General features: G+C 42.5%; 1 protein-coding gene across 1 annotated transcript in view; it reads right to left on the bottom strand.

Annotated features, from left to right (window-relative positions):
* LRRN1 (leucine rich repeat neuronal 1) overlaps window positions 1-27,542 on the bottom strand; it is a 38,620-nt gene extending 11,078 nt beyond the window's left edge. Inside the window, exon 1 of the mRNA XM_081275994.1 lies at window positions 27,048-27,542. The gene's annotated coding sequence lies outside the window, so the exon portion shown is untranslated. The remainder of the gene's footprint in view (window positions 1-27,047) is intronic.
* Between the last annotated feature and the right edge of the window lie 243 nt (window positions 27,543-27,785).

Genomic DNA, 27,785 nt, shown 5'->3' with positions numbered 1-27,785 from the left:
CTCTGAAGAAAAGTTCATTAGTGCTTTTCTTAAAAAAAAAAAAAAAAGCATCACATTTACAAAATTCATTTTACTCTCCTTGCTTTCGGAAGACCTATTTTTAAAAGCAGACAGAACCTTAGAGGATCCCTAGGTGATCCAAACTGACCCAGTTAACTGGCAGAGAAACAAAATAAATCCCAAGTGCTTTCATCCCCAAAGTTCATCATTTCCTAATCCCACTTTCAATTTTTGTAGTGGCTTTTTTTTTTTCTGGGTCCCAAAGAAAAATTGAATTGTCTTTTCCCTTGTTTCACTATCTTCAAGCTGTATTGGTTATTATCATTATTATTTAATAGAGACTCCCCAATTCTCTGCTGTGCCGGGGTAGGATAAATGTCCCAGTGTTCGAAGAGGGTGGACAACAAGTGATCTTTTGATTCCTGCTCGCTTGCTTTCCTTCCTCTTTCAGGCCAGGGCAAATCCATCACGCCGCAGGTGCAGTCTCGGCCAACATCTCCGGGAAAAGCCCAAAGGCGCAGCTGGTCTCCAAGCTGAGCATAAAAAACGGGGGTCACCATTCATTTAGCTCCCAAGAGGAACTGGGCATGGCCAGCACATTAGCCCTTTCAGAGGGGTTTGGCCAGGCATGGTAAACAGGGCAGGGCTGGACTGCGTAGACTGAGGAATTACCAAAGAAAATTAAAAAAATAAAAATAAAAAAGAAAAATGAAAAGCCAAAAGCCCAGCACCCCAGCTGGCATGAATCCAAATCCAAGTAGTTGGCTTGGTGTGGTTGGGGAGAGCGCCTGTGGAAGAACCCCCCGGGGAATAGGGCCAACCTCACACTCTGATGGGGCTTCTACTGATCCCAGGCAAGCAGGCTAGCCTTCCTGTGAAATGTACAAAAGCCCACAGGTGGAGAAGATGGAGAGACGACCGGACACATGGAAAACAACCTCTCATTTAACAGAGGACACCTCGGAGAGCTGAGGTCAGACATTTGGAGGCCCACCTTGACTCCATTCCCAGTCTCGACCACGTTTTATTCCTTACAGAACCCCATGCTGCTTTACTTACCCCAGGGTTACCTTAAATCTGTATTCTTTATCATTTAGGTAGAGTTGCAAACTCTGAAGGACTATTGGATTCCCTTAATCAACCATTTATTATGGCCTAGGAAAACATTCAGGATAGGGATAGGACAGTAGCTTGCTTTCTGTAATAACCTCCATCCTGACCTTTGTTTAGACAAATCAGGGGTAGGGTAGGGAGCTCAATCAATCCTGCTAGTGGCCAAATTATTCCAAAAAATTAGTCAACTCAGCTAAATAATGTTCATTGATTTTTTTTTTTAAATTTAACATGGCAGTGAATTGATCATAAGGGTTGATCTGTTCTACATAAGCCCGGCCAAACTGTGAGTTTAATTTGCAAAATGCATAAATTAACTTTTTTTTTTAATTTGGTGATAGATCATGTGTTGCAAACTGTATAAGGATATAGAAACTCTAGTGAAAGAAATGTAAAGAGGATTTGAAAAATGAGTAGGCGTTGGAAGCTGGCACTCAAGATAGGAGAGGCCTCGTGAATCATCATAATAACAATAACAACATGAACGGAGCACACTTCAATAGCTGACTTAAATAGAAGACTTTCTACTCATTAATTACGAGATGGCGGGCCTTATATGCAAAGAGTTTCAAGTATTTGCTACGGTTTGGATGAGGTTTGTCCCACCAAAGGGTTGTGTGTTACTAGCTTAATCCAGGGGTTATGACGTTGGAAGGTGATGTAGAACATTTAGGAGGTAAGGCCAAGTGAGAGGTTCTTAGGTCACTGGGGACACTGACCTCAGAAGGGAGCACTGGCCTCCTGGACTTGTCATTAAAGCCCGAGTTTGACCCCTCGTCCTGCTTCCCACCTTGCTGTGTGGTCTCTTACTCCTACATCCTCTGCCGCCATTGTGATCCACCATGTAGAGGCTGAGCCAAGGAGGCCACCTAATGTTGGACTCTCAGCCTCCAAAATTGGGAACTAAATCAATCTCTTTTCTTTATAAAGAGGTTTCTGTGAGAGCAACAACAACAAAAAAATGGATTGACCTAGTATAATCGTCCCTATTTTCCAGAGTGGTCAAGTCACTAAGTGAACTAGTAAATCCTAGAATATAGGACCCATGCCCTACTTCTGAATCCTGTTTGGTTCTCAGGTTGTTTGAGAAACATTTTGTGGCAGAGACTGGAATACTGGACCAAAAGTTAGGGGACCCAAGTCCTTACTTCTAGTGATGCCTCTATGTCAGGGCACACAAACCTAAGATGATGATGTGGAAGAGTCTAGAAACTGAATGCTTCTTTCTCAGATTTCTGTTCTTAAAGACACCCATGTACGCAGGACTCCTTGTGACTGGGAGCAAAACTCCTGTTCCTGGCTTCTTAAGAGGAATCATGATCGTTTTTGTGTGTGTTTTTTAAGGCACAAGTCTCAAGAAGCAGGCAGAGCAGGGTCCATATCCTGGAATTACCAACGGCACCTGAGAGAAACCACTCCACTTCTCTGGGCCGTGGCTTCCTCCTCTTTTAGAAGGACAGTGTTACATCTACCTCAGATGCATGTTGGAGAATTAAAGGAAAGGACGTGTCCTGAGTAGCGCCTGGTACCTAGGATCCCAACACACATGTATGTCCTTTGGAATTTCCTACTTAGGAAATGAGAGCCAGGTGCTGACACCTAAGTTAAATTGTAACTCTTCTGACAAGGATATTAATGTGTTGCTTGAAAATTATCTGCAAGAGTTTTCTTCTTCCTCTTTTGTCAGTCTAACACTTCTTGGTGTTTACTTTGTTCCTCACAATATCCCCAGGAGCTAGGCACTGTGACTGTCTCCTTTAACATGGAAGAAATGGATGCATGGAGATGTTAAGGAATCTGCTCAAGAGGCATTGCGAGAAAATCACGGAAGCAGGATTCAAACTGAGTAATCCTAACCCTGAGACCCAATATCTAAACTTCACCTCCTACAGGTCACACGATTCTCCAAAGAACCCCTGGGTTTGAGTCAGGTGAATGGAACTATCATCTTAAAGCATCAGAAATGGGGACAGGCTGCCTAGGATCATCTGTAGCTCCTGAAGGCAATACATATTCTTAAATCACAGTCAAAGCCTAGGGATGAGTCATCTGTTTACAAAATAGTTTGGTTACCTCAGAGACACCCTCTATCCCTAGAGTAGATTTCTAGAGTACTAGAAATACGTGTTTTTTTTTTTTTTTTTTTTTTTTTTTTTTTTTTTTTTTTAAGCAAAGGCAGTTTAGTTGTCATGGAACCTTATAGGAGGGTATGGCACCAAGACAGACTGATGCACAAAGCACTTCCCTATGCATGATTTTCTTACAAGGAGTAGTGTTCCAAGTTAAATCCTTCACCAAACCAAGCCAAACAAAGAGGAATGAAAAAGGAAAAAACAAATAAAAAAAAGAAGAAGAAATTTTAAAAAACTGCCTAAACATTTATTTATTTTTACAAAGAGAGAGTGAGAGAGGAGAGAGAGAGAGAGAGAGAGAATTTTTTTTTAATATTTATTTTTTAGTTCTCGGGGGACACAACATCTTTGTTGGTATATGGTGCTGAGGATCGAACCCGGGCCGCACGCATGCCAGGCGAGCGCGCTACCGCTTGAGCCACATCCCCAGCCCCTAAACATTTATTTATATATCCATCTCGGCTATTCTGGATGCCAAGATATGAACAGTATACTAAGGGAATTAAGCAGGTAGACCAAGAAAAGCAGGAAGAAATTGTTTTGAAAAAATGGAGAATTTTTTCCAATTTTTTGTTGGTGCAGGATAATTACACCTAATGGTGGGATTCATCGTTATACATTCATATGTGCACATGGTATAACAATATAATTTTGGCCAATATCATTCCCCTTTCCCTCTCCTCCTGTTTCCTGTACTCTAATGATCTCCCTACAGTTTTCATGAGATCCGCTCCCACCACCTTTCTTTCCTTTCTCCTCTCTAGCTTCCCCATATGAGAGAAAACATATGGCCTTTGACTTTCTGAGTTTGGCTGACTTTGCCGAACATAATGCTCTCAAGTAATGACAGAGTATTTTCTATCCTTGTAGACACCTCCCATTTTCTACATCATAACATTCACTGCAGAGTAGTTCTGGCTGAGCAGTAGTTGCAAAAATAATAGGAATTAATACTCATTAAGCTCTATTATGTAGCATGCACTACACGGAGCTTTACATGATTTTTTTTTCTTAATGGTACCAGTATGTTTCTTATCTTTATGGAGATTTAGAAAATTGAAATAATGGCTGAAGTCTAGAACCAGTACAGTGATGGAAGTTCTATGTGAATTCAGACATCGGAGGCCAGAGCCCAAATTGTACCCCTGTTCTTTCCCAACTTGCCCATGCAGGTAAGAGTCCTTGCCAACATTTCAATCTGTCTGCATGAGCTTGAGTCTCATGAAATAAGCACTGTGCTTCTGTCTTGTTCACAATGAGTCACCCCAGGGCGGGTGCCGGGCCTGACATCTACTAGTGGGCACTCAAAAAGGAAGCAAATAATGGAACCATTAAAATGTGCTTTCCAGGTCTCTAAAATAAACAAATGTTTCAGCCTGCAAATATTCACAGTCTTGCCGTGTCTCTTCTGCATCTGCAGTGATATAAACCCTGAGCTCTTAAAAGCCTTACTCTTAAAAAAAAAAAAAATCCTTGCAATTTAGCATTAATCTGCTCCGCATCCATACTAATATCTGATATTGAGTCAAACCTACTCTCGGATCCATCCTTTCCTCTAGGATGCTGAAAATCTCTGATGAAATCTGGAGTTAGTCTACATTGCAAGAGATCCAATAAGATGGCGCTGAATGAATCAGATGAGTTTAAAAGATCCCCATTAACTGCTCCCTGTCATGGGGCCAGGAACACCAGACCCTGCCCTTAAAGAGGTTATCTCCTTATGGGGTGACAATGAGACAAGTACCCAAGTGACTGTAAAAGAAGACACATGACCGAAGGGAGGACAGGAAGGAGACATGAGAGCTGCCCACCTGTGCTGCTCTCCAGTAGGACAGGAAGGTTCTGTCCCCACACTCTCAGTGCATTAGATCTTCAGTGGCCCCTTCATACTTGAAATGTGGCTGGTGGGAGCAGAAATGGAATCTTCACAGTTTATTTTTATTTCTATTAAATCCAAAGAGCCAGATGTGACCAGGAGCTACCGTGTCAGGCCGCACAGACAGAGATCTCCACCACCACACTGTTCTTCATTAACACAGGGATCTTTAGAGGAATGCAGATTCTTATGCCTCGTGGAGATTTTGATGAATTAGGTCTGAGATGGGGTCTGGGAGAATATGTATATTTTTAGAAGTTCCACAGAGGGCTTCAATGCAGACCAAGTTGAAAAACTCCAGACTTCATCCATCCTGGTGGGGCCATACCTGCCACCACTCACAAGCTCAGAGGGCCTTAGCAGGCAGGTCCGCTGGGGCCTGGTAACTGCAAAGACATAGCTGCACTTGGCTTTGTCCTAAGCCACTGTGTTTCCAGTCTCCACTCAGAGGTGTCCTAACCTCTGTGCTCATATACAATAACCAAGGCCTACGGTTCAGCTTTATTTATCTTAGTAGGCACTGCAGTGAGCACAGTGACTACTCTGCAAGGGCTCAGGGGACATTCGCTGAAACAAACAAAGCATAAGATAAGAGAGACTCAGTCTCATTTACTGGGCTTCTCTCTGCTACCCCAGAGAGGACAAAGACTGCTGGAAACTGGTGTGTGAACGTTGGGAGCACAAAACAGCAGATCAGGAAAACCAATGTACTCTTGGAAATGAACCAACTGAATTAGAAGAAAACCCATGAAGAAGTCTTTTGCCCAGATTCTCAGGATGAGGCCAACAAAATTTTTCATCAGAATAGAGCTCTTATGTTCAAGTCAAGGATCATAGCATTCCTTGCTATAGTATTTCAAAGTAATAATTGGCCAAGAGCACTCAGCATAGAAAATAACCTAAACAAAAAAATGTGTAACCCTCTGCCAAATGCCATGGTTTCTGTTTCCTAAAGGAAAGGCTGATGTTCAGAAATTAAGAGTTTTGGAGGCCGGGTGCTGTAGTGTATGCCTGTAATCCCAGGGACTTGGGAGGCTGAGACAAGAGGATCCGGAGTTCAAAGCCAGCCTCAGCAAAAGTGAGGCACTAAGCAACTCAGTGAGACCCTGTCTCTAAATAAAATACAAAATAGGGCTGGGGATGTGACTCAGTGGTGGAGTGCCCCTGAGTTTAATCCCTGGTACCCTGCCCCCTGCAAAAAAAAAAAAAAAAAAAAAAAGAGTTTTGGATGGAAAGTTTAGTGAGGGGGCCTAGCAAAATGCTGTGCATAGATTGGGCACCCAAAAATGGCAGCTTAGCCTTCTTAGGTGATGGTGCACCTATTTGTTTTTTGTGTTAGGCATTAAGAACATTTATCATTTCTGTATAATATCCTTGCACTGGATAATTGCAGAAGACACGAGATAAAAGTAATTCTAAAAACTAGCAGGGCACAGTATGTGTAAAATGCCTAGGACATTTAACTGAGAGTCCCATCATCTAGAACAAAGGGCTTATTTTCAATTGAATTGTGTCTTCCCCAAACTAGATATGTTCAAGTCCCAATCTCAAGGTCCTCAGCGGTGACCTTTGTTGGAAATCGGGTTGTTGCGGATGTAATTGAGTTAAGAGGAAGTCAGACTGGAGGAGGCTGGGCCCCTACTCAGTTAGGACTGGTGCTCTTAAAAGAATGGGGAAAAGGATTTGAAGACAGGTACACACACACTAGGAGGCAGCCATGTGACAAGGTAGGCAGAGACGGGAGTCAGGTGTCTGTAAGCCAGACCACACCTGAGTTTGCCAGGAAATCCCCAGAAGTTAGGAAGAGGCAAAGGATACCATCATCTAGAACTTCAAACCTCCACAACTGAATGTTGCTTTAAGACACCCAGTTTGTGGTACTTTGTTACAGTATATTAAAACCAATAGTATATGGTTTTAATATACATACTAACTACTTTAAAATCCTGTGAATGATTTTCCTGTGCAGCTTACTTTATTAAATACTTACAGCACTGACTATCCTTACCCTTCTCCACACTGCACCCCTAACACTCCTAAGTGATTATGAAAGCAAGTTTTCTGCTCCCACTACCTACAAATCTTATGTGTAGAGATAGAGCAGTTTCTTAAATTCAAAAGCTGTGATAAATTCGATGATCTTTGCAGCTTCTTCTTTGAGGACCTAGCAAGCCAGACTAATAATTATTCATGAACTATCTCAGCTCTATGCCAAAATAATTTTTCCTCCAATGTTTTGAAACTCACACACCAGATATAGTTTGAAAAATTCTTGAACCTTTGGTTTTTTCAAATCCCTTTTAAACTTGAGATTCTATGATAGGCAAGGAAGGAGAACAAGGGGGGGGCGGGGGAAAGACTTTTTTCTCTTGTTTAATTCACTGGTAAGATCAAGAAAGATTTTTTTTTTCTTTAAAAGAAATGAGCTTTCTGCATAGCTGGAATCATAAAGTAGCAATTTAACATTATTGAATTGAGAAACTGATAGGAAGCTAAACAGAATAAAATATCAACCAACAACTAGGCTATTTTTATTGCCTCTTTTTAACACCAGCAAGTGCAATGATATAAAAACTACCATGAAATCAATTAATTTTAGTCTTTTACAGATCATTTTAATTCTCTTCTTGTAATATGTCTATATGAAATAATTGCTTTGTAATTAGCAGCATGATTAAATGTTAAATAAATGCTAAGTCTTTAGTTTGGCAGCCTTACTATGCCTAGAAGGCCCAGTTTCATGACTTATTTTTAAGTACTTCACAGCATATTGCTTAGTGTCCTCACTTTGGACATGGATTTCACCATTCTATGTTAATAAATTGCAGAGGAGCTGCTAGGTGCAATGGTTCTGGATTGTACACCCCACACTACAGATGCACCAATGAAAAAAACAGATTTGTCATGGCTGGTACTGAAAATGCCAGTGTGTAGGCTGCTAATACCAAGCCATAGATTTTTGGATGCTAACCAAGCTAAGCAATTCCATTAGACTCTATCAGATTTGATTTTGCTCCCAGACTCTTTTAAAGTTTAGTTTGTAATAGTGAAAATAACTCTCCTTATCAACATATGCCAAACATTTTCACATCTATTTCAGAAAACTCACTGCATTTTTCTTTGTTTGACTAGAGCCCCATGCTATTTTTTTGTTATACTTTTAATCCAATAATAAAATTCATTAACTATCTGACATTTTTACAACATTTTGTTTTATTTAAAAAATTAAAAAAAATCCATGTCCTTAAGATGGAAGCCTATCTCTCTGATCTAGTGATATTTCTCTAAAGAATCTGACTGCTTGGAATTGGTCAATTAGAAGACTGAGTGCTGTTTAAACTTTAGACAAAGAAAATGTCAAGAACATATCCCTTCCACATTAAAATGTTCCTTTAAAATTTGAAGACAGAGAGGTAAAGTGTATATCTCTTTACCATAAAATTTCCTGCTAGTCAAGGTTAAAGACAGCAGTATTCAGGTGAATGACAGAATGTGTCTGTTGACTTGCCAGAACTCGAGCACATTGAATGCTGTTTTAAAAAGCAAAATAAAGCCATCTGTCCCTGAACTCTTCAAATAAACTTGGTTTTAAATCCCTTTCCTAAACTATCTTTATAACTACTTATTCTAATAAGAACCTGAAGAACTCAATATTCTTAATCATTCATTGCAAGAGAATAAAGTCAAAGGTATACCTGCCTGTAAGACTTGGACCCCCAGAGGCTCTACAGGGAAGGGTCACTCTAACCAAACACTAGGATGGAGAGCAGGTTACAGCACAAAAACTGTGGAAGGGGCTTTACTTATATTCTTGTAACACTAGGACTGAACACTGGCTTTCCACGTTTTCCAGCTCACATATGGTGGAAGGACTTCTCATCCTTCATAATCACATGAGGCAATTCCCATAATAAACATGTTCTTCTATATCCATCCATCCATCCGTCCATCCATCTTACCTTCCTGCCCACCTTCCTACCTACATACCTGCATATCTATCTGCCTACTCTGTTGGTTACGTTTTTTGAAGAACCATGACAAATACACGTGACTTGTCAGAATCCCCATACCTATTAGGTGGAAGAGTTGAGGTTAAATCCAAGTTCATTGGACTCTGAAGTTAGGACCTTTTCTGTGATACCACCTGCCTCAGGGGTCTAATTGGATCTCCATATTCCTGTGTGCCTTGCCACCTTCCTGAGCCTGTTCTTATGGTTAACCAAGGTTTGAGCCTATAGATCAGTTTTCTCTTATGAATCTAAGAGAATGCTAACTTTAATACCTACTTTCTTGCCTTTGATAAGGGTGTTATTTTTTAAGCATATTTTTCAAGTCATTGATAATGAGCTCATATTGGAATTGTTTTTTTTTTTTTAATCTGAAGCCTTGGTTATTAACTTATTTTCTTCCAATTTTCTCTTTTCTCCTAAAAGTAGACTCAAGGGTGTGTGTGTGTGGGGGGGAATCTAGTTAATTAGGATTTCTGTTAATCAGGTTTTTAATTTGTTTTGGTAAATGACAATCCGGTGAACACTACCTCCCTGAATTTGAAATAGTTTCTTATTGTAGAGCCTCCTTGATGCCAGGGGGGTCTCCTATCTTAGTATGCATTTGAAACTAATGGTCCAATACTCCAAAGTGCTCAGAGCGCTGATGACCCGCGCACCATAAATCCACTGGTGCACATTAGTAGGATGGTCCTTAATTACACAGTTTAGGCCTTGTGTAATCAAATGGTGCCAGAGAACAGCTGATAACATTAAAATGCCAGCAGCCATTATAAATCATAGTGCCTTGTATAGTTTCTCTTCAATTCATGTGTTTTATTAAGTTAAAAGCAAAAAAATAATTTTAGTGGAATAGCCATATCGTCATTCACAACCCTTAAAATATAAACTAATCCAAGGCTATTATGAGATCATCTTTATTCATACTTACCTTGGTTTTCAAATTGAAATAGTTCCATTTTGTACATTTAGTAAAGGAGTTATTTTTTTAATGAAACAATATAAAAGTTATTTCTTAGACTGACTAAATAAAAGGGTTCCTTCTTATCAGAACACAATTTGGAATAAACTGCAGATCTCTCTGTCCCCTTCTCTGCCATCATGGTATATGCAGTTGGCTGTATGCAGTCGGCTCCATTCCTTCCATGTTTTCTCTTGAAACTTTTGGGATCAAGCTATTCCTGGGTAAAGAAACAAAAACTAAATGTCCCATCCCCCAGCAGATCTGCATGAAGCTGGTAATAAAATCAGGTTCAATTCTAAGAGGAGACATTGGGGAACCACCCAATAGAGTCTCTAAGGAATTGTGCATGAGATGGCACACAGATTTATGCTGCATCAAGGTCACCGTCATCTTACCATAGCAAGCTGAAAACATTGCCACTATTTAAACAGTTGGACATGTTTTACCAGGAAAATGATTTTTCTCTTTGTTTTTATCCTCTGCGCTAGTAGGTTAGTTCAGTAGTAAATATGTGAGATATTTTGTTTGGAAAGAAAGAGAATAAACTGCAGCATAATCTTCTCTATTTAGGACTAGCATGCACCTTAGAAGTTTTCTAAAGAATTTTAGGTTCAAGGGGACATAGATAAAAAAATATATTGTAATGATGGCTTATTATTATTTAACATTATATTTAAATGAGGACAACACCAACATAATTTGTAAACAAGACCAGAAAATATGTTATCATCTTGGAGAATTATGCAACTTTCATAACTAAGCTTCAGTATCTTGGCATAAAACGTGAGCAAGTAGCTTATTTTCACTTCAGGGATTTTAAGTCTCAAAAACCTAACTGGCACCTACGTTAGCACAATATTTCTGGACTGATAAAGCCATCAACATGTGGCTGCTAATTAGGGTCTGAACTATTCCAAATGCCCACAGGAGAGATAGAAAGGAAGGACAATAGTTTATGAGCAACTCTTCTGTATGCTGCGCAAAAGGGGTGGGGGGGAGGTGGAGGTGGAGGAGCTGCTGTTACCCAGGTGGAGGGGAAGCCGCAGGCAAAGCAGTGAGATCCAGAGCTAATTGTGAGAGTTGCTTTCCAAATGCAAGTTCAGAGGTGTCATGCTGGTAGTTTAAAACTGGTCCTGTCCTACAAACCAGGACTTGTTTTTGCAGACCCAGATGTTAACCCCTTACCAGCAGCAGACCTGGAATAGCTACTTGGTAGGTAAGGAACTACGTCACTTCCATGGGGTTCAAGTCTATGCCAACAATAGAAATTAAGAGAGAAAGGTAAGAGTGTGTTCAACATCCAGGGCCTTTCATGTTTCCCTAAAGAGTTTTCTCTCACTTCTTAATCTTGTCAAAGACCTGGAAGAAAACAGCTGGTATATTCAAAAGGGATCGAATAAAGAAAGGCTTTTAAAAGGGACCATTTACAAAGTGTATTGGTCCATTCCTGTGGCCATTAACAAAACACTCAAGACTGGGTAATTTGTAGAATTCTGTTTTGAGAAAACAGAATTCCCTGAAAGTGCTGGTGGTAGGAAATCCAAAATCAAGGCATCAGAAGGTAGTGTCTAGCGAGGGCTTCTCTTTATTTCCAGAGAGTGCTTCCTGGCTGTGTCCTCATGTGGTGGGAGAGATGAAAGGGCAACAGAGAGATGAGTACCTCTTTTAACCTCCTTTTTGAGAGCACTCATCCATCCTGAGGGCAGAGTCCCCCGACTTATCACATCCCTAGGAGCCTCACCTCTTCATATCATCCGAGAGGTGTAAGTGCCAGCACATGAGTTTTGGATGGACAAATAACTTTCAAACCACAGAACAAGGGTTGGGCAAGGTTCAGTATCTGAACTCCCAAAGGAGAGTGGACACCTGTGAGCTAGCTACACCACAGCACAGAAGGCTGGAAGAAACCACAGGGCAAGGGCCCAGCTATGAATCCAGTCCACACGTGCCTGATCCCCAGGGCAGAGGGAGGAGAGGGCACTGAATGGCTGTGGAGGGGCGCTGACACTATCCAGCACAACCCACAGTGGGCGGAGACCCCCACATGCCTTTTACAGGGGAACCACAGGACGGTTTCTATAATAGATAAAGCTTAATCCACTAGCCGTGTGGAGGGCAGGGAAACCAGCTCAGAAGCGCTTCAATAATTGCTGAATAAAGGGCGATCAGAGCTGGAATCTGGGTGGTTGTTATAGGAACAATCAAACGGCCACATTAGGGAACATGTAACTATTAGACACTCCCGTTAACCAGACACAGAGAAGGAAAGGAAGCCGAGGTTGGGGTCCAGTGACTGTGATGAAAGCAGACCCCAAAGTAAGAGGGTCAGGCAGAGCCAGAGTTCACTTTGGAAGGGGTGTGTTTCCATCCAGGTGTACAGCATGGGGAGAGAGGGGCGGGAGTCCTTCTCTCCTGGCTCCCTCCCTGCTGGGCCACCTGGCGGTGGCTTCTTTCCCCTGTAGAAGGCAGAGGTGTCCTCTGACACAGGCACTGTCCATTCTGCGTCTACTGCTTCCCCCGGTCCCCTGAGTGATGTTGTTATTCTCAGGGTGAAATTATCCAGGAGGCATTTGGAAACATAGGACTGGCCTGAGGGAGCAAAAAGATGGCTGGAGAGAAATGTGGGAGTTTTCCTCATGAAAATCTAGTAAAGAGTTCTTAAAATCTCAAAGGGCATAGACAGAAAAGAAGGTTATTGATAAAACGAGGCAGAGGAACCAGGGATTTACTGCCTTTACTAAAACATGGTAAGAGGCAGGAGGAGCCCGAGTTCAAGGGCAGCCTGGGCAACTTAGCGAGACCCTGTCTAAAAAAAAAAAAAAAAAGATGGGGATGTAGCTTACTGTAGCTTAGCATCTGTGAGACCTTGGGTTCAGTCTCCAGTACTGCAACAATAAAAATAAATAAAAAAGGGAGTGGGGTGAGATAAAAGCACAGTAAAAGTATGTTTGAATCTTGCTTAAAAATAACTAACTCCATCAGCTCCTTTGGTCACTATTTGGTGATAGTGTCTGAATTTAGTTATATGTCAAAACAAAGATGTAAAAAAAAAAATCATTACAGGAGCAAAATGCTACAAACTCAACATTGAAGTGACCTCTATATTATTAGCCATAATAATTAAGATCAGGCAGAAAAGAACATCTCTCCACTGAGGACACATCACTTAGGACTAAGTGACCAATCCAACATGTAAGATCTTACACACTCAGCATTGATCTCTTCCATGTTCGCACCAGCCAGATATAGTCAAATACCTTTTACATAACCGAGATCATGAGCAAGAATAACATCTTACACAGGAGCCATGGGCTGGTCAAGCAAGAGAAACTTTTCAGGTATCCCTGAATTAAATGAACAAAGGTTCATTTATGGGCAACCCAGGTGATGGGGTGTCAGTTAACTAGTGTCTTAATCAGAAGTTCATCTACAATAAAAGGAAATTGTATTACAAGGGGGAGAAGGCAATGGAAGACAAACATTACAAGATGAGCTAACTTACTTACAAGATGAGCTTACAGAACTTCCTAGGTACTGTGTGCCATTTTTACATATACTGTATCTTTCCATTCTCACAATCCTCTGATGTTATTTAAATTTTTTTTAAACAATCAAGCCTCAGATCTAAGTTAGTTCACATGCACAAGGTCACACAGAGATGAGGGAAAGAATTTCTTCCAGGAATGTCCTTTTGTCCTTGAAGCCTGGTGTATGACAGATCAAACATGTCACTCAAAGAACTGCTCTCCTGACTTGCCTCTCCAGGAATTCAGAATTTCTTCTGTCTTTCCTCCCAGGATGGCAACCAGCACATCTCTTCTGTATATAACCAAAACTCTCTTTTTGCTGAACTTCCTCCAAGTTCAGCCTTTTCTAACTCCAAGTGTGTTTTGGAAGCAGAAGGAAGAGAGTCCCCCTTTTTTCTATCCTGTGCCATCCCTGTCTTCTCTGGTCTCAAACCCACCAGGCACCTTCTAACCACATCTTTTCCCTGGCTAACTCTTTGCTTGCTCTTGAGATTTGGGTTTAAAGGTCGCTTCTTTAGGAGGTCTTCTCGTGGAAGCCTCTGTGGTATATTCTCCTGGTCTCAACGGCTTCTCTTCCACTGGGCTCACAGCCGTCATTTCACATTCATGCATGTGTGTGATAAGTGGAGTCATCACACATAGATGGCAAGCTCCAAGTGGGGAGTACACACCAAGTGCTTTGCTCACCACCATATCCCCAGTCCATAGAAAATGATCTGCACACAAATGGAAATATTTGCCAAATGACTGAACCAAATGACCGTCGTATTCTCAGAACTCGACCCAATGCCTTCCTTATGTCGTCATGACAACCCTGTGAGTAGATATCATTCTTGCAATGTCTAAAGGAGAGAGTTTAGATCAACACATCAAATCTCTTAACCAAGAATACACAGCTAGCATGTGATGTGGTAGAGCTGCAAAGCAGGAATTGTCCGGGCGGAACCCCTGTTTTTTTCCTGCTTTGTTGTAGAATTTCTATAGATGATCACTGGCCTGTTTTGTCTTGTCTCTATTCACTTTCTGTCTCCAATGAGTTTGGAAGCTCATCTGGGATGGAAATAATGCCATGTTGTCACCTCCCACATCACCCTTCTAAGATATTCTACATGCATATAGTCAATATCTTTTGATGAATAACACTTGCTTGGCAATAATATCATTAAAAACTTCCCCAAAGGAGTTTTAATTTCTATAATAAACTTTCTAAAATAATAAACACCAACATGAGTATAATACATCTTTACGAACTCCTCATTTTCTACTTAACGGCAGAGAAAATAACTTTGTAAAAATTGTTTAAAAGACACAGCATTGGCAAAATGAAAACAGACATATGATATGGAAATTCTGTCACTCACTGAATATTTCCTAAGTGATTTTCACATGCCAAGTGCTGTGACAGGTGCCAGAGACCTAAGACTAAGTCATAGTTTCTTTCCCTTACTGAGTGTTTGGTGGTGATGGCATTACAATGACCTGAATAAATAATCCTATATTAAGATGGCATATTCCTATACTTGAAGCAAGGGAGAGAAGATACAGGGAACTCAGGGATAGTGTTCCCAGTGCAGCCTGAAGGAAAACCAGGAGCCAGAGTACCTGCTCCTACATATGTACTACTACCTGAAAGGTATTGGGCAAGTTCCTTGCCTCAGGTTTTTCCACATCTTTAAAACACGGGGAAATACCTCTCGGGGTTTCTATGTGCTCCTCTCAGCACACAGAAGATTCCATTCACTGGCCTGCAAGGGTAGCCAGGTGGCCAAAAGACTTCAGAGCTGAGAGTATGGAAATCTCCAATGGCCAACCAATGCAATCCAATGGGAAGCACTGGTAATGAAGATTCAACAAGACGATGGAGTTCTCTGTAAATAATTATTATTTCTACATCATGAGGAATTCAAAGAGGATGCTTTTGATTCACCCTTCCATATGCAAATAAAAATCTGTGAGCTGAAATGGGGCAGGGGGCTGTGGAGGATAAGCCACAGCAATCTGCCCCTGTCTGTCCACCTGGGATCCCTCTAAGAGGTCACATCTGATCTGGCTGCCCTGGTGACCTCCTCTTGCTTCTTGACTATTCTAATCCAACCAGGAGCTTCGGAGTTCAGTCAATAAGATGATGACGTGTGGAGATGATGATGATACCAAGAACTAACAATAACAAGGAGTGCGGCATTGCTTACTGAGCACTCCCAAGATGCTTAGCAGTGTTTGAGTTTCACACGCCCCAATGATTTTATGATCACAGTGGATACAGAGAGGTGAAGCTCTTGTGTCTATGAATTATACCAACTTCAATTCCTATCCTCTTTATGGAACATCTCTGAATGTAACCTTTTGTCTCTGGCTATAAAGTGGGATTCTATGAATTACAATTTAGGGTCTGCTGAGGTCTAGATGTTTGTCTGCAAAAGGTTACTGTATTGGAAGCTTAGTCCCAATGTGGTGGTGTGAGGTAGTGGATCCTCTAAGAGGTGGTGTCTAGTGGGAAGTGGTCAGGTTATGGGGGCACCACAACTGGAAGAGGCTAATCTACTTGTAGCAGAAATTGAGTAGTTTCTGGGAGAAATGGGTTGTTACAAAGTAAGCTCAGCTTTCTTTGGCTCATGTTTTTCCTCCTTCATACAGTCCCTTCTACATGTAGCCAGTTCCCTGTCACCTTTTGTAACATATTGTAACACAGCTAAGAGGCCCCTCACCAGACTCTGGGCTCATGTTTATTATTTTGTAGCCACGAGAATTATAAGCTAAGTATGCATCTTTTCTTTATAAAGTAAACAGCCTCGGGTATTTTGTTATAGCAACAGAGAGAAAACAGACTAAGAAGGGGCATTGTAATATTTTCTGAAAGAGAACAGAGAAAGTAGAAACAGAACAGAATCTAGAAACAAAGAAAAGTGATCTAACGTATTCATCTGTGTGCCAGTCCATTAAAAATACATTAGCTGACAGGATTTCTTGCATGTCTGGACAAATATAAAGCTCTCTTACCCACAAAAGGGGACAATCGTGTGAGTTTCTGAATTCATGAAACCTCTAGTCTGAATCTTCTTGTCCCTGAACACTGCTCTACTTGTCTCAGAATTAGCATCCTCAGAATGCAGAAACAGTAGCAGGCAGAAGGGTCAGAAAATATAATAATATAATTTCTCCTGGTTGCTACTATTTACTTTCTAGGTACTTACTTTGGTTCAAGAACTATGCTAGGGGACTTAGATGATTGAACAATTTTAGTGATTCTGGAATTGCAGGTTCTGTTACTATGCTCACTTTGCAGATGACATCGAGGCTTAGAGCACAGAGCTGAGATGCACTTTTTAAATTTTTTTCTTTTTTAGGTTGTAGATAGACACAATACTTTTATTTTATTTATTTACTTTTATGTGGTGCTGAGGATAGAACCAGTACCTCACATGGTAGGTAAGTGCTCTACCACTGAGGCACAACTCCAGCCCTGAGATGTGCTTCTGAAACTAAGTCTTCCTGACTCTAAGACCTGTCTTGTTACCCATTCTTTTCCCCCTGCTTAGGGCTATACATCCTGTAACACCACCACAGTGAGTGACACATTGTTCTGACATGTCACTTGCACGTCAGAAGGATACCTTAAAGCAAAGCAAGCTTTAGAAACAGATTTCAGATGGTAGATTTTAACATTCCTGGAAGCTCGAAGCTCTTATAAAAATTATTTGATACTTAAGATTCAACAATTTACCTATCTCTGATAATATTAACAGGAATTTTTTAAAAAAAAAAATTCTGTGTAACAGGAGGATGCTTTTCAATTTTTAGAAACTTCTAAATTTAGAAAGCAATGATACAACTTAATATGCAGCGTGATGGTAATGGTTAGAAGGTTGTAATCTTTAAATATGCATTTTCCTCTGTGTAAAAATTATTTATCCTAAATAGGGTTTAAAAGCATGTTCTGTTAATAACTCCAATATAATTTTAAAGGATAATTCAGAGATGATGAGTTAAATAGATTTCAAAATTAAAAGCAGTAAAAAAATGGTTTTATTTTACATAAACATTACTTTTATATGGAATTGTATAACTTTGTGGAATATGGATGGGCTAGAAGAGCTAATCTAATCGAGCCTTTTTGTTTTATAGCTGCAATTAAAGAGGAAGAAACATAGCCAAGTGCTTTAACAGGGCAGGTTTAGAGTCACACAGACCCAAGTTCATGTCCCTGCTCCCCTCTTAGCAGGTCTTCAGGTGCCATTCATGGGTCACAGAGGCAATTCTTTCTTTCTTTTTCTTTTTTTAAAAATAATTTTTAGTTGTAGATGGACACAATACCTTTATTTATTTATCTTTATGTGGTGCTGAGGATCGAACCCAGAGCCCCACACGTGCTAGGCGAGCGCTCTACCATTGAGCCACAACCCCAGCCCGTAGAGGCAATTCTTAAAAGTGCCCTGCATACAAAGCAGGAATGCCATAAATTGAGACTATAAATAAAGGACTCTATAACCTTGGAGCCCTGTGTAACATTTTCCTCCCACTTACTGAAGCATCTCATTTGCACGGAACTCACCTTTCATCCCACTTGCTCAATCCTCCTTGTGAAGCCTTGGGAACTTCTGCACTGCAGTTCCATTTTGACGGTGCTACCCTTTAGACATGCAGAGAAAGGTATCCCCACGGCATCTGCCCACATACTACATGTTTTCCCTTCAGATGTCTTTAAATGACCCAAGTTTTTCACCTGACCTCCCAGTTGGGAAATGATGAGAGTTTCTGCTTACAGGGCTATACATGTCCCCGAAGAACATAGCAAAGCTAACTGGTCCTTTGGGGGTGCTAAACCTTACATGTCATCCTCACTGCTCGGAACCCTACTCAGCTGCAATAACAAGCCAAAGAAACCCAGTAATTGCTACTCTGCTGTTCTCGGTGTTTCTGTTATGGGCCGACGACTTAATGGGTAGGTAGATTCCATAACTCATGTTCGAGGAGTGAATGTAGATTCCACAAGTGTCCTGGAGACTCTCAGGATGTGGCTGAAGCCCCGCGTAACTCTCGCTCATGATCCTGGAAATCACTGAGGATGAAAAAATTCTTGAGCAGAGCCAGGCACTGTGGTGTGTGCCTGTCATCCCACAAGGCAGGAGGGTCGCAAGTTCAAGGTCAGCCTGGAACTTAGTGACTGTCTTATAAAATTAAAAAGGGCTGGGCATGTGGCTCAGTGGTAGAAGAACCCTGAGTTCAATTCCCAGTGTTGCAAAAACAAACAAGAAACCTTGAGTGGTGCTGCAGCTTCTCAGTTTTCCTTCCCCTAAGAAAACACTCCACGAGGCAGGAGAAACGAGAGGTCAACACACCCTTAAGGCCTTGAGAGAGGGCTCTCTCCAAAACTCACGTTGATGTGCCAGTTTCATTACAGAAACAAGCAAGCACACACTCAACAGTATGGAATCTCTCTGTTTTATGTTTGTACACATGCGTGTGCATGCGTCTATACCCTGGTTGTCCTTCTCTGGTAGGAACATTAAATACCTCTGCCAAAGCAAAATCGAGAACAGAGAACAGTGACACTGTTGCATCTTTTCCGAATTCATTCTTTCTGCATGTTCTGGGTCTTCTCGTTTTCTAACCCTAGTGTCCCTCTCATATGAAACTGTCTTCCCAGGTTGAGCATTTTATTAATGCTGCTCAGATCAGCTTAACACTCAAGATGGAGGGCCTGATCTGTCGGGAAACCCAGCTTAAATTTCCCTGCTTGCTACTTTTTAATCGCTGCCTCCCAGGTCCTTGCTGTCTCTGGTAACCCAGAAGCTACAAGGCTGAATCACTGTCATCTTCTGTCCTGCTCCGACTCCACAGTCCAGGGAGCAGCCCCAGTCCCAGTGGAGAAGGAACTGGGTCTGAGAACCAGAGAGCCTGGCCTCTTAGGCCAGCTTCATTCTTTTACTTAGATGTGTAAACTAGAAAAGTTCAACTTTTTTTTTTTTTTTTTTTTGGTATTAGGGATTGAACTCAGGGGCAGGCACTTGACCACTGAGCCCCATCCCCAGCCCTATTTTGTATTTTATGTAGAGACAGGATCTCAATGAGTTGCTTAGCACCTCACCATAGCTGAGATTGGCTTTGAACTCCTGATCCTCCTGCCTCAGCCTCCCAAGTCGCTGGGATGACAGGCATGTGCCACCGTACCTGGCACCATCCCTCATCTTTCTTTAATCAATAAACTGTGACTTGTTCATGGTCAGTTTGACCTTCTTCATGACCCTGGTCCCTTATTAGAAGAAATAGTGATAATCCCTGGTATCTCAGAATATTGCAGATCAAATGAGATATTTAAGACTTTTACAAAGCTTAAAGTTCTAAGACATGAGACGTCTGTAGCTAAGTCAAGTTGGCCTCATCTTCCCATTCTGCAGCTTGTGCTGTCCTCTCCTCTTCACTCAAGGCCCACTGAATTCAGACGGAGTCCTACGAGCAATGAACAACTCTGTCCCAGGTTTATAGTTGTGTATGGTGGTGGTGGTGGAGGGGGTTGGTACTGGGCATTTAACTCAAGGGCACTCTACCACTAAGCCACACCCCAAAGCCTTTTTATTTATTTAGATATTGGTTCTCCCTATGTGGCCAAAGTGTAGCCTCAAACTTGCAATCCTCCTGCCTCAGCCTCCAGAGTGGCTGAGATTATAGATGTGAACTCTCATGCCCAACTCCCAGGTTATATAGTTCTTGACAAACAAACGGAAGGAATCTACTATTTTCAAGCAATTGTCTAACCACTTATGTTCAATAAGTCTAGACCTACAGTTGTCTCCTGACTACTTGTGTTCCTGGTGATAGTCTGCTCCATGGATTAATCAATATATTTTGGAAAGCCTTTGCTGACAGCAACTATTTGAATTCAGTTCCCTTCTATCCTTCCACAGCTCCTACTTTTCCCATCACAGCGTACTCAATAGCACCTGTCAGTCTCCTTTCTGAACCCTGCTAGATTTCAGTTCATTGAGGGCAGAGGCAATATATTCGAGACAAAGTTTCTCATCCTAGGCACTACTGATATGTGCACCAGATAATTCTTTGCTTTGGAGACCACTCTATGCATTGTAGGATGCTTAGCCTCATCCCCTACCTACTAGATCCCAGTAGTACCCTGCCTGCTTTCAGTTGTGATAACAACTGACCAAAAAAAAAAAAAAAAATTGTCTCCAGAATTTGCCAATTGTCCTGGGGTGGGGAGATCACCCCTGGTTCAAATCCTCTGTTGACATCAGCTTGGGAGGCTGAGACAGGAGGATTGCAGAGTTCAAAGCCAGCCTCAGGAAAAGCAAGGTGCTAAGCAGCTCCGTGAGACAAAATAGGGCTGGGGAGGTGGCTCAGTGGTCTAGTGCCCCTGAGTTCAATCCCTGGTACCCCCAACCCCTCCACCCAAATATCTTCTGTTGAGAGTACCTTTTTTATTCTTCGCACTCAATAAATATTTGTAAAAGAACACACGGATTGAGGAAACAAATGCTTATGGTGGATTTAATTACGAGCTGCAGAAAAATCAAGCCAACTTTAGTTTTAGTGCCTTCTCTAATGCCTAGCACATAGCAGGTGGTGTTCAATATATATTTATTGGGTGAACAAATGTTTAGTGAGCATAAATAGCCTCCTGTATCCCCAGAAAAGTTCTTTCCCCCGGGAGGGCCCAGATGAGGTGGTAGGGAACTGTCAATATTAGGGAGAGAACATTTTAAAAAGAGCAAAACCAAAATCTCTTAGCTGCAAAACTAGAAAGGAGAAAAATCACCTTGCAGAAAAGGTGGGGGTTGTTCCCTGGACCTTTAAGCTCTCTATGCAATCATAACGTTAGGACAAAAATCAAATTCTTTGTAACGGTAATGCTAGAAACATCTACCAACTTTCCTGGACCCTTCACGACTCAACTCTGATAGGAACAGGAAGCCTCGGGAGGGTTGCAGGACATCTGGAAGGTCACACGTTCAGTCATTAGTGTCAAAGCTGGGAACCGAGCCTGAACATCCCTGACTCTCTGCACAGGGCTTGATTACAATGAGTATTAGGGATGCAAATTAAGACTTATTACTATTGTGAAATAACAATGCAGGTTAATGATATTCTTTATTGCCATGCTAACATATTTTTTTTCCTAGAGGAGAAAATTATAGGCATGAAACCAATTAAGCCACCTTTCTTTCTTTTTTTTTTTTAAGAGAAAGTGAGAGAGGAGAGAGAGAGAGAGAGAGAGAGAGAATTTTTAATATTTATTTTTTAGTTCTCGGCGGACACAACATCTTTGTTGGTATGTGGTGCTGAGGATCGAACCCGGGCCGCACGCATCCCAGGGAGCGCGCTACCGCTTGAGCCGCATCCCCAGACCCCACCTTTCTTTCTTTGTAAAGCTTTTTCAATATTCCTAAATGAAGATTCTCTCATTGTGCTTACTGCTTAATAGGACAATGATTTTTTTTTTCGGGGGGTGGGGAGGTCTCCTAGGTCTCACTGAGATAGATGCTGTTCAGGTCTCCCTGTCTGAATTGAAAATGACTCTGCTAATCCATTATCCTACAAAGGACAGTCATAAATAGTAAGAGCAAATATTTTGAAATGAAGATTTAATGGACATTCTCCTGCAGAGGTTAGGCATTGTTGGAAATACCTCCCTTGGAAATCTCTGTTAGGCAAAGGCTGGTGATTGCCCTTTCCTGGATGCTCCTGGAGGATGATTCTCCTCCCATAATTGAGAAGGTAGCTCCAGAACAATGGCACATTTATCGCTGTGTTCTTCCAACTTTCAGTAGTTGTACTTTTCACTCCCAGGTCGACTAAATTTCTGCCACATAAAAACCTTTCACACAGGAAGATGTCATGTCACATGTACATTGTAAATGTAGCTATGGTAACCAAAAAATGCCACCAGTGTGTCTGCTTCATACACAAATGAGGGGACAGCTGTGGAGACCACATGTCTGCCAGAGGTATAATAGATGTGAGCTAGGACAGCTCGGGTCACCAAATTACAACTCATTTATATTAATCAGAGCTTTCCAATAACATTCCAACCTCTGAGCTATAAAGAGTGCAAATGGAAGGCAATAAGCCACTATAAAAGCAGTTTTCACCGCACAGCTTTCTAAACCGAGTGTCTTACGCTAATATAGTGGCATCTTTAGAGGGGACTCTGAAGTCCAGGTGGACAGGGCCTTTGGTGTGTATCACTGTCAACCTCGATTCTTTACATCTCAGGGATGATTGTCAGTATATCTGTTGTGATGTTCATGTCAATTGTAGTACTGGAGGTAGTGCTTCTATAAACCTTCTAGCAATCTGATTATGGTAGTCAGTTAGTCCTTCCAACCTTATTAGCCCATGCCTACTGGGTTATAATTGAGAAATCTGAAGGGTGGCAATTCAGCAAATGATCCAAGTTCTATGACTAGGTAATATAGCTTGCTTACCAACCAAATAAAATTGCAAATAACATCCTTACTTTGCTAGAGCTTTTGAAAACATATAAAAAGTTAAAAATAGAGGAGTATGCAATCCTGCATAGTATTTCCTTTAAAAAACACTGAAACATATTATTATACATATTATACACACGTGTGTGTATACACACACACACATATATATCCATTGATTGTAATGCAATGTCAATAACCACTTATGACCTTATCTGTTTTTAGAAATGTGGAAGCTATAGCCTAACATATCCATCAAGTAGATAAATGGTTATATTCTGAAACAAGAAAAATTTAAAAGCAAACTTCACTTTAGAATACCTTTTAGAAGAAATGATTCTTTTGGTCACTAAAATATTGAGTTTTACAGCTAGAGTTTAAATTTAGTCTCTCCTCTGTACTTTGGCCAAAACAAGAGAGAATACATGTTTTCTGACTTCATCTATATAATTATAATTTCATCCTGAATAAAATATTAATCAAAGCTCTATTCATGAGTTAAAGATACTTCCATTGTTCCCAGAAACCAAAATATGCTTCTAAAATGGAATTTGCTTTATCTTTGGATTGGCTTAACCCAAAATAGAAGATCTGCATAATAACTCTAAAAAATTAAATACAATATTTGAGCAACCTTACATTAACGCTCAAATGAATCACCCGGATAACTATTATTTTGCAGCTTAAAAAATGAATTTAGATAAATTATTGTGGAAATCTTGTAAAAATGACATTCAAATCCTATAATTTACCATATTTTATTTGTGGCTTATGGCTTATTTAAGGTGGTATTAAAAACCTACAGTTCTGATTCTTTATAATTTCTTATAGTCAGTTGGTTTGGAGAAAGTAGCAATATAACTCTGTAGAGGCATATTTTTAAAAAAATATTTGATGTACTCCCTTGAGTATCTCTGCTAAAGAATATATGGTGATTCTCTGGCCACTCAAGTCAAGAATTCAGGGTTAGCAGGGTCTAACCAGAGTCAGATGAATGGTGGCATTTCCCCTTGCTTTATTTTAGAATTTCAAACACTAACCAGGGCCACCTGTGATTATGCTTCAGAGGCACAGACTGCAGTTGGATCTGGCCTGAGATTCCTTTATGTAGCAGAGTGATTCTTTCTAATAATTAACTACTTTTATTTACCAAGGAATGAACGCCCTAATCTTTCCTTTCATTCGACTTCCACAATAAAGATCTCACAAAGACAGGATAATAGCCAAAGACAAAGATTCACAAATAAAAAGCGTTGGTATTTTGTTTCAAGAAAATACCTAGATGATAACTTTACAACAAAAAGGTATGCAGTCTTAGTTTAGAAATGCCATTTTTATTTTATAGTTATCTTTCAACTCCATCAGGAAGACAGAATCCCAGGTTTAAGAGTCACATAAGAGTTTATTACAATGATTTGTTACTTTCTGACTTCTATATAGCTCTAAGACAGAAAATGCAAACTTGGCTATAACATTTTCTTACTGAAATGGGACTCAATTCATTTTCTTTTTCCCTTATGGAACATCCTGCATTATGTGTTAAAGGCACTGAACCAGCAAAAATAACTTCAGGAAACACAAAATAGAAGACCAACATCTGTTGTCCACCCCTCCTCCCAATCACTAAGCCCTCCAAAACAATGTTAGCTTTTTTTTTTTTTTTTTTTTTGGTGGTATTTTAATGTCCCTTTCAGTGAATATATAGAAAACAGGGGCAAATGCTGTTCAGTGAATAGGGTCTTTTTCCCTTCAGCAGTGTTTGAGACTGACAAAAGAAGAGGCCACTGGTGCTAGTGTGTCAGGAGGTAGAATTGCTGGCCTCACGTGTGGCCCAAAGGGCCTTTTGTTCGAGGTGAACTTGCAGTGTGGTTGGTTGATCAGCTAAGGTTAGATCAGGCAGGAAGGCCCTTGCTTTGGGGGTTCATTGCATGATTGCCTCCCTATTTGTTGTTCTCTGCTGTGACCCCAAATCCACCCCTGTTACTAGGAACCGCACTCTTACAAGTTTAGTGCCTTAAGGACCCAAATTGTGACAGAACAGCAGACACTCTAGTGAGACCTTCCTGTTGGTTGGTCTGGGACAACTATCTTCTCTTCAACTACTTATCTCTGAGGATGGGGAACAAGTGTGAGCACAAAGTTCTATTTTCAAAGAAAGAGAAACGAAACTCCAAAAGTTGAGAAGTCAATTCGGGAATCACTTCAAAGCCACCGAAAGTGGATTACTCTCTGCTTCATGGAAACAATTTCCTTAACTAGCTCAGAATATCCAGCTAGAATGTTGGACAAATACATTCAGCCAGGTAAAGAGCAAACAGACTTTGAGCTTTCCAAAATAATACCACTCAAAGAATTTGGCTCTAACATAAAGGTGTCAACAAGCCATGGAATTCCCAAACAGAAAAATTCACACTGCCCCTTTATACCATTTTCTTAAGGTCTATTGTTAACTGAAGGCTCCTTGTCTGTTCAAATTCCTTCATGTGAATGGATGAGGCCAGACATCTGCCAGGATCTGCTCACATTTGCATGCAAATCAGAGACTTGGGGACACACATGGCCCTGGAGCCAATAACACCACTTTTCCTCTAGATTTATACGGATCAAAGTATGAATCTTCCTGAACTTTCCACTCCTTTGCTCCCAGCTTTGACAATGATTAATGATCATATCTGAGTAATAATAATCATCATCCAGACTCTGGTGGCAAAGCAAATTAACGAAACAAAACAACAACATATTGTTCTGCAGGAAAGGCTACATGCAAAAACTCAAGTCCTCAGTACCTGCTCACTTGCCTAATTTGAATTCCGGTTTAATTATTCGGGTCAAGGAATGAAAATACTAATGATGGGATAGAATATAGAGTCCATATTCCAGATTTTTTGCCCTTTGCCTGTGTGGTTCCAGGGTCTCAAAGCCATTTCTCTTCCTCCTCTCACTCACTCGCACTGTTCTTGGTGCTGGGGCTACAGAGGTGAATATGGCAAACAAGCATCACCCCAAGTCTGTGGGTCCTAGTATCCACGCCTGCTCTCTCGCAGCCGTCCCAGGACAGACTTTCCCACCTGTCCTGGGTGCGGGGCGCCCTTTAAGCTGCTGGACTTTTCCACCCAACCCCAGCTTGCTAGGCAGGAACTCCCTCCGCAGGAGGCGGTCACCGCGGGATCCTAGGAAGAGCGGCGTGAGTCCAGCGGCTGCCCACACCCCTCTGCACGTAGCACAAAGGACACTCGCTGGCAAACTTTCCCCGCTTCTGACCCTGACCGAGCCGGGAACCCCGCGCCGGTTCCGATCCTGGAGCGGACCAGGACTTCCCTGACATTTCAGCGTCCCTGGCGAGCTTCCTGAGGCTGCCACCCCTTCTGGACTCAGAATGTACAGGGGGAGGGTTTTCCCCGTTAGATTGCCGGGTAGTTGAGCACCTTCTTCCTAACGCTGACTTCAATACACCAACTGCTTTGTGAATGACGCCCCTTGCCCCTTTCTCACAGCGACAAGGACATCATCGCAAGACCTCTTTCCTCTTGTCTTTACCCATGATCAGCCACCTTCCTTTCCCTTCTCTGGGCCCCCTTTCCGCGCTTCGCTCGGGTCCCAGCTGCCTTCCCCAATTCACACCCCAATTCCATTCCTCCTCCTTCCCATTCCCGGGCACCACCCTCCCCCCGACGGGTCCCCGAAATCCACCGGTTGGGCTCCCGCCACCGCCTTTTGCCCATTTCAGTCTGGCCTCGCTACCCCCAGGTTTCGCTGTTCGTGATGTTCGGTTTTGTTTTAGGAGGGGAAAATAACTAGAATCTCGTTTCCCGACTTCGTCATTTAACATAGCTCCGCGAGCCGCGCCCCCTCATCCCCCTTAGGCCCGCGATCTTATCCCAGGGTCCCCCAGACCTTCTGGGGTCCGCCACGCTGACAAGTTTGCCCCGACTTCCCTCCGGCTGCCTCCCACACCTCCCGCTGCGGCCCGGTTGGGTAGTGCACTTACCCCAAGGCCCGGCCGGCGGGGGTGTTGGGGTGCGCACGGGCCGGGCACCCGCGGCGACAGCAGCAGCGGCAGGAGGAGAAAGAGGAGGCGGATCGGCTGAGCGGCGCCTCCCTCCCAGCCCGCAGCGCGCACCGGCTCCTGGGGGACCCCCGGCAAAGCACCGAGACCGGAGGCGAGGCAGCTACGGGAGCAACAGCTGCGGCGCGGGGCTGGGCTAAATCCGGCTCTTGGGGGGCCGGGATAGGAGAGAGCAGGACTGGGAAGGAACGCGAGAGAACTGGGTGCAGAGGGCGGGGTGGCGAGCGGGCTGGTCCGAGGAGGGCGCCCCAGGCGCCTAGGGATGCCGCCGCCCGGGCTGACGCCGCCGGCCTCTCTCCCCGCCCGGCAGGCGCTGCAGCCGCGGGCGCACGGGCCTCGCCTCGCTCCCCGGCTCGCTGCCGGCGCCCTCTGTGCGCCGCGCTTTGTGCTCCCCGCAGCCGGCGTGCACCTGGTGTAAGCAAAAGCGGTCAGCTGATGGGCTGTGCGCGGATTGGCTGCTCCGCCGAGTCCTCCCCTCCTTCCCGACCCCCCTTGTCGGCCTCCCACACCCGCCCTCGGCTCAGCCCGGTGCTGGGGCACCATCTGTAGCCGGCCCAACAAAGGCGCAGCGCGACCGGCCTCGGGTGCCCGGGCTGCGCGCTGTGCCGCCGCCGCCACCGCGGCTGCAGGGAGCCGCGGGCCGCCGAGTTTTGTCTAGGG

The sequence above is a fragment of the Spermophilus citellus genome, assembly GCF_964194105.1.
Source record: "Spermophilus citellus genome assembly, chromosome: 19".
In the NCBI taxonomy this organism is placed as follows: Eukaryota; Metazoa; Chordata; class Mammalia; order Rodentia; family Sciuridae; genus Spermophilus; species Spermophilus citellus.
This window is presented reverse-complemented; position numbering and strand designations above follow the sequence as displayed.